We start from the raw sequence: 7,681 nt of genomic DNA on the forward strand, positions 1-7,681 counted from the left end.
ATTGTATGAAGCACATACTTTTCTGCAATCTGAGAGCTAATGATGCACCACTTCACTTTCACTGTCTCATTATATTTTAATCCTCTAAAAAGCCAGGAGCCTTGGGTTCCTGGGAAGGTAAAGAACTAAAGCAAATCATTTCCTTTTGACTGTTAGGTAAAGAACTAAAACAAATCTTTACCTTGTGACTGTGATAGTTGCATTATCATAAACCATGGTTGAGAATTTACTGCGTATTCACACTAGTACAGACAAGGAGCCGGAATTATCTTGGCCATTTCTCCGAGATTATATAATATATACACACCCTTGATTCCGACAGGGGCACATAGATATTCTGTCTTCTGTCAATTGCACTGCAGGGGAAATGATTTGGGGTAATGGTACTTCCGTGTGGTCAAGGTCACATAGGGTTCCTGAGAGTACAAAGTGTACTGACTGATATGCTAAAGGCATTCAAGGAATATCTCTCCATTACGTCATCCAGGAGGGGACACTTGCATGGATGACAATTGGAGCTGCTGTTATTTCGGGTCCCTCACAACCCTGAGGCCTACGTCCCATGGAGAAGGGAACTTGTCCCCCTCACCTCATGTCCTCGAACTTCCCCAGGGACAGAGCAGGTGCATCTCACAAGAATAGAAGAGCAAGCCGTCCTCTGTTGATCCAACATTCACTCACCAGCTACTGTGTCCTGGGCACCCGGCTTACCGCAATGAGTGACCCATAGGACTTAACCTCAAGGAACTTGGAGACGCTGGATGGCCCGACTCTTGCAGTGATTACAACCCTGGGTTAAAAGTGTCTAATGGAGGGAGAGTGGGGGCAAGGCAGAAAGTGCCACCCGAACTCAGAGACAAAAGTACCTAACATTTTGGGGGAGGGAGGGGCAGTGAATGTGAGTTTAAACTTGGGCCCTGAAGAAAGACAGGGTCTGCCAGGTCGAGCGGAGGCAGTGCTCCCAGGCTGTGGGAATGGCCTGAGAGAAAGCAAGGTGTCCTGGCAGGGCAGGCTGGGTCGGCAACAGTGACCAGGCAGCACAATGTGACCCAGCACAGAGTGTTAGGTGATAATGGTGGAGAGAGCTGGGGCCGACTGCAGCAGGAGAAGGCTTGGCAGGGTTCTCAATAGGGGGCTGATGGCAGTCTGATGACGACTGAGATTTACAGAGTGGCTAGGAGCAAGCAGAGCCCGCCTGGGATGTTCAGCCCTGCGGTGCAAGCCTCAGTCTATGGCCCCGAGGACCACAGGCAAGTGCTACTGCTCCTCTTGCAGCTTCCATGCCGTCTGGAGTGCCCTCTGGGGTACAAACTGGGGATTGGGATAGGTCGCTGAGGACTTGGGTTGCCGTCCATACCCTTCCCTAAGGGTGCAGCACACAAGTGCCTAAGTTCCCTCCAGCAGCTCCGCCCCAGCTCCTCCTTCTACAGCTCTTGAACAGTCAGCTCCTCCTCTAAATGTCTCCACAGGGGGGCGCTGTTCCACCTGCAGCCCCGCCCCCAGTTCCTCCTCCTGAAGCCCCGCCCCCAGTTCCTCCTCCCGCGGCCCCACCCCCAGTTCCTCCTCCCCCACTTCTTTCTCAAGGACCAGCTTACCTCACAGATCCGCCCCAACCCCTCCTCCTAGAGCTCTTGCATGGTCAGCTCCTGCCCCAAATGTTTCCACATGGGGACCCTGCTCCAACTTCAGCCCCGCCCCCAGATCCTCTTATTGCAGCCCCGCCCACAGCCCCTCCTCCCCCAGGTCTTTCTCACAGCTCAGCTTGCCCAGCAGCTCCGCCCCAGTTTCTCCTTGTCCTCAGCAGTTGAGTGGGCCTGGCAGTGACGGTTCAACCCGATGATGCACAGATCATGCCCACCCCAGGGCATGTCACATAAAAGGTGTGAGTGCACTGAGGCTAGTGGTTCTCGTTCTCATTATTTCTTTCTCAGGGCTCAGGTCTGGGACAGGGGTAGGGGCTTGAACAGGGTGGCACTTGAAGGACTCAGGAGGGGATACCTGACGGGGCCACCTGTGGTCACACGTCACTCTGAGGGCTGAGCTGAGGTTGGATACCAAAGACTTGTGCACAGCAGCCCTGGGGTAGGAACCAGGAAGCTCAGGGTCTGGGGAGCCTGGGGCTGACACAGCCAGGGAGCTGAGAGTATCGGCGAGGTCTGGGTGTGGGGAGGGCAGCAGGAGAAGAAGCAGAGCCCAGGACTGACCCTGTGTGCTGCCAGAGGGCTGAAGCCAGCCCCGACTCTCACTAGCCCACACTCCTCTGTGTTCCCCTCGGACTTGATAACTTCAGTCACAGCACTGACCAGAAGCTGTCCCTGCCATAGTCCGTGAGCTCTCCGAGCATTCCATCAGGTGGATCGGAGTCACCCAAATCCCAGCCTTCCCAGTCCCAGTCTTCCCTTGGGCCTGCTATGCTAACAGGTGGAAGCAGCAAACCATCGAGGTCAGTGGAGATTCAGGGAACCTGGGAAACGGGGTGAAGGTCGGACCCAGTGGCCGTGAGCGTGGAGGACTGGTGTGTGATGAGCTTCTGTGTTCTCACAGGCCACCGAGGCCCAGAGAGCTTGCGGAAGATGAAGATCTGTTGCCTCTCCTTCCGGCAGCCTTATGCTGGCTTTGTCTTAAACAGGGTCAAGACCTTGGAGACACGTTGGTGTCCCCTGCTTGGCAGCCACTAGAACCATACCATCGCCATCCACATTGCTCACAGGGACTGGGAGTACGACACCTATTAGGAGCTGCTGCAGGGGAGGCTCGGGCTGATGCCCGCTCAGATTCAGGCCTTGCTTCGGGAATAGGAAAATTTTGGCCAAGGAGTGGCAGCTGGTAAGTGACGATGTGCCGATCGTTCTACAGATGAGTCCAAGAGCTGCCACCCTGGATCTGGCTGGGGAGTTTGGGGGCTTCTCTTTTGTTTTGAACTGGTTTGTGTGTTTGCTGCAGTTTTCTTAAGCAATGCACGTTTATGGGGGCAGCACGGGGCCCTGGGCTGGGGTCTGCATGCCCAGCGTGCCTCACCTACGGTAAATCATTTCTCTGCTTTGGGCCTAGGTTTGTGCTTCTGGCCTGTGAGGCTGGGTCAGGTCCATGATGTCATGTGGTGCTGGGCTGTGCGTGTGCGTGTGTGGGTGAGTGTGTGTGTGGGGCAGAGACCACCAGAGGCAGCACAGCACATTGTATGGGTCGGCTGCCTGCCTGGCTTCACGTGCCTGCCCTGTCCCCACCACCAGTGACACCCCGGGATAATCCCTTCACTTCCGTGGGTGGTGGAGGGTCCACATCCGCAGCTGTCCCTGGTGAACTGGCTCAGCGCCTCGTTGCCTCCATGTTCCCGGGCAGTGGCTGGTGCCCTTCCTTTCTCAAACCCATACCCTCAGCAGTCTTGCTGGCACCTGCATGTTATTTGTGTGGCTTCACAGGGGAGCAGGCCCTGTCCTCTTCATTTCTGGAGCTTTCCCTCTTCCTCACCCAGGATTCCCAGAACATGTTTGGTTCATCATCTGTGCTCAGCGAAAAGGCCCTGCTGCCCTTCTTGTCCTTGTGCTGATGTCCTCTAAGTCTGTAGTGGCCATAATTTTGAATAACCAAGTTGTCACACTGTCAGGCCTTGGTTTGTGGAAGGGAAAACCTCCTGTGTGTTTCTCTCTTTGTGCGCAGGGCTCATTCACATTCCGGAATCTTTGGAGTGTCCTGAAAACTTAGCTCCTGAGGAGGTTGTGGAACTGGGAAATCAAGCTGTCCTGACCAACCTGCAGCAGAAGTACATGACTGCGATTTCCAAACCCAGGTGGTCACTGTAGCCCTTACCTAGCAAAGGGGAAAATGATATATTCCAGGTGGACATCCCAGAGATCCTGAGAAGTTTGGGGTAGAAGGTGTGACGTGTGTGGGCTCCTGAGAGGAACGTAGCTGAGAAACCAGCTAAATCATGGAGAACCATCTTGGCGCACGTGCATGTAGATCAGGTTAAGTGTGAATTACCCCTGCACTGTAGCGTGCTTCCCACTACATGGCGTTCACAGAAACAGGTTTCTGTGCTCACATGAAGGGAATAGGGGGTGTTGCTGGTCATTTTGGTCATGCTAATGTCTGGATTGCACAAACACATGTGTCGAATGTAACTGTGAAGTGTTTGGGGCTCCCTCATGTTTCCCCAGTCTTTGTTCTGGTCAAAACTCACCAACTCTTTGAACAGCATCGTAGTGACCTTGTGTAAAGTGTGGGTCCAGGCACTGAATGTTTGCCCGAGAGTGACCAGCCATCAATAGCCTGACTCATCCGGGAGGAAGAGGACATCAGACTTATCAACATGCAGCTGTCCGTCCTTCCAGATTCCTCTAGGCCTCTTGTACACACGTCCCCCAGTCATGAAGGCCAATGGTTCATGAAGCCTCTTGTGTTGCCCGCGGCACAGAGCTTCTGAAGATCCAGAAAACGGACCTGAGATACAGCTCTCACTGAGGGAGGCTGATTTTGCAAAGTGGTCAGTAGTGTTATAATTTTGTAGCAAAATTTTCTGGTTATATATTCATTTATTTATTTATTGTATATGTGTGTGTGTCTGTGATTTCCCAGCAAAGTTTCTAGTGGTGGTTAGCTATGAAGATCATGGGCTTTCCCCCCAGGCATGGACTGGAGTGGCTGGTCTCTTCTGAGCCAGGACACAGTGGTTGTACCTCCCTTGGAAGATGGGGCAGTCTCTTTGGAGGGACCCTGGGTGCTGGGTTGGGACACTCAGCTGTGGAACAGAAACTTCCTGGCAACAGTGTGGGGACAGCGATGAGGACGGAATCTCTTGTTTCAAGGTACGAGGATAATGTAAGGTGATACTCCCAAGGTCAGGAGTGAGGCTGTTCTGTCTCCTGAGCAGCAGGCAAGGCTCAGGGGACCGGGTCTTGCTGGGCGATCCCTCCATAGTCCCCAGCAAAATCCTTTGATGACTGTGTGGAAATGCTGCTGTCTCAAATGCAAGAGGACATTGGGGACCAAGCCTGTCTAGGGCAGGATCTTTAGTCTCATGTCAGTGAGATGTGTGTTCTAGAAGCTTAGAAATGACAGGCAGTCTCACTTCTCATTTACATGGTTTATTTGCTACCATGGGGTATTGTTGGATTTATTAAAACCAAAAATGGCTTCACCATTAGTAAATGGCCCTTTTTATCATTCTTTAGTGGCCTGTGAGTTTAGGGACCTGGATTGTCCTTAAACTGTTCACAGAATGCACACATGTAATCAGTCCTCTGACTGCTCCTCGTTGGGTGTCTCACTAGGAGACATTTCTAAGAGGGAAGCCATCAGAGTGGAATAACAGATGTTATACAGAGACATCAGGAGAACAATTCCTGGGTAAAGTGGGAGGTTGGGGAGCGGGTCCCCTGCACCTTCCATCCCAGTATCAGACCTGGGCTCAAACCTAACATTCACAGAGATGTCTTCCCCCCTGCTTGGATCATTTGGCTCTTGAGGGTGACAATTTCCTAGGGGATGACTAGCAACACTGCCCCTATACCATGTAACACCAGGGAAGATGGAGAACTGAGGGTTACTGGGTCCCTGGACATTTGGGGCTTCCCCCTGGGACTTGCTGTTGGCTTCTTTCTTGGCGTTCATGTGTTGGATTCGTAGGGAATGTCTCGTAGGTACCAGCTTCATTCTCTTTGCAGTTGGTGCACAGGTTGCTGGCAGAGCAGTGTTTCTGATGTCAACTTTTTTGTGGATGTTCTCAAGGAGCCCAGGCTGATCTCTCTGAAAGTTGGGGTTCCTGTAAAGCTGAAACAAAAGGAAACATTTTAGTCACTCTGAGATTAGATGTCCATTGCTTTTCTCCCCCAGAATCACAAGAGTCTTATTTCATGATGGAGTAAGGAAGTGTTTAAGGTGCTGGCAAGTGTCACTGTGCCCTATAGCATGACCTCACTAGAGAGAAACAATTCATAAGTGAGGGTGGCAGTTTGTACATTTGACATTCCCTGGCTCTCAGAGTCTCTACTCCTACCCACAGAGTATCTCTAAGGGGGCGGTACTTTAATATCAAAATCTGTGCTTTCAAAGGGTAGATTTTGATCTGTCAGTGAATAAGAGCTCATGTTAAAGTTGTCCTCACAAATGAAACTCTGGTAGTATGTCATTCACCTTGGCGTCCTGTAAAGGTGTTTGAGTAACAGAGAAAAGGGGTAAAAGGAATATTTTCTACTTTACCATAATTTTCTTGTCCCTTCGAGAATCAGCTGAAGAGGTTTTTGTGCGTATTTTGCTGAATCCATAGTGGTTCATTTGGCGAATGAAGGTCTTCATGCTGTCTGTTTCAAAAATCCTGTCCGCGCCTCTCCTGCGAAGAATTTCCCTCTGGAAAAGGTCTTCCTCGATGATCACGGTGTGTCCGTCATCATCCCAGTGCACAGACTCGAAAGCGTCATCCTCAACGATCTTCCAGAGCCTCCTCGGGAAGGAGAGTGTTCTGGGGTCACTGTCTTCTACACGGGACGCACGTTGGTTTTGATCTGCTGGTTGTTCATCATTTTGGGAGTCTGCATCTTGTGCCATGGCTTGGTCACCTTGGCCGTCTGATACCTCGCTGGGATCCAGGTTTGGATCAGGTGGGACCCCGCCTGCTGGCTCTCCACCAGAAGATGAGGCGAGCTGGGTTTCACTGTCTTCAGTATCCTGACTCTCCATGAGGCAACACTGTCATCAGGAGCAGTTTGTACCCCACACCATTAACCACTGTCCCAGTAAGTACAAACTGCCTTCAGTCTGAGTGGCGATGCCCAATAAATACTGTCCACATGATTCTAGAATCTCATTACTGAGCCAACCAGGGCTTGTCATGTGATGTCACATAGGTGGCTCACGGCCAGTCTGGAGATTGATCCCTGGCCAAGTGTTGGAGTGGAGCCAGTGGCTGGGCCACCCTGCTTCTCTCTTTTCTAAAATTGTAGAAAGGGTGGTTCAGATTCCCAGAAAAGTCTCCCCTGTGGTGACAGACATATGGTTTCACGGGGCCCGCCCCTGGATGAGGTGAGCAGCCTTGATCCCATGGCCACTCCCACCCCTGAAGACGGGGGAGGCCTGTTGCTGACCTCTCTGGTTTACTCAAGGGCCAGTCCTCAGATAGACCTAATATCGGTATCGCCAGGACTGTCTGGGTCAGCTGGGCCCCTGGGTGACTGTACATCCCAGGAGATGGTGGTCCCTACCAGGCTGGGAAATCTAGTATCATTTGGTGTCCCTCTTCTCCCCCTCCCCATCTCTTTCCTGCTTTGGTCTCTTCCAAACACTCCTGCTGGTGCGTCTTATTACCACCTGCTCCAGTTGTCCCCAGAGTGGGGCTGCACCTGAGTACGGTGGGAGTGCTCCTCTTGCTCCTGGACCAGAGCGGTACTCAGAGCACGGATGTGTGATTGGATGGGCACATGCTCGCCGGGGCTTTGCACTGTCATGTGGAGCTCTGCTTGCCCCCAATGCATCCCTCCACCGATCACAACAGGGTTGTCTTTACTTTCCATTTTTTTCTCATAGATCCTGTTCTCATTTTTGGAGACCCTTTCATTTCTGAGGCCTGCTTTACGGAGACTCTATTGTGAGGAAAGTTCCTACTTGTTTAACTAGACATGAGTAAAAGAATGCAATGCAAAAATATTCATCAATGTGTATTTGAAAACAGATGAGAGTCTGGGGGGCT

General features: G+C 51.8%; 1 pseudogene; it reads left to right on the forward strand.

Moving 5' to 3' along the window:
• The first annotated feature begins 2,560 nt into the window (after window positions 1-2,560).
• On the forward strand, window positions 2,561-3,881 carry LOC103607965 (annotated as a pseudogene).
• Window positions 3,882-7,681: the final 3,800 nt, after the last annotated feature.

The sequence above is a fragment of the Galeopterus variegatus genome, unplaced genomic scaffold (assembly GCF_000696425.1).
Source record: "Galeopterus variegatus unplaced genomic scaffold, G_variegatus-3.0.2 Scaffold7902, whole genome shotgun sequence".
NCBI lineage: Eukaryota > Metazoa > Chordata > Mammalia > Dermoptera > Cynocephalidae > Galeopterus > Galeopterus variegatus.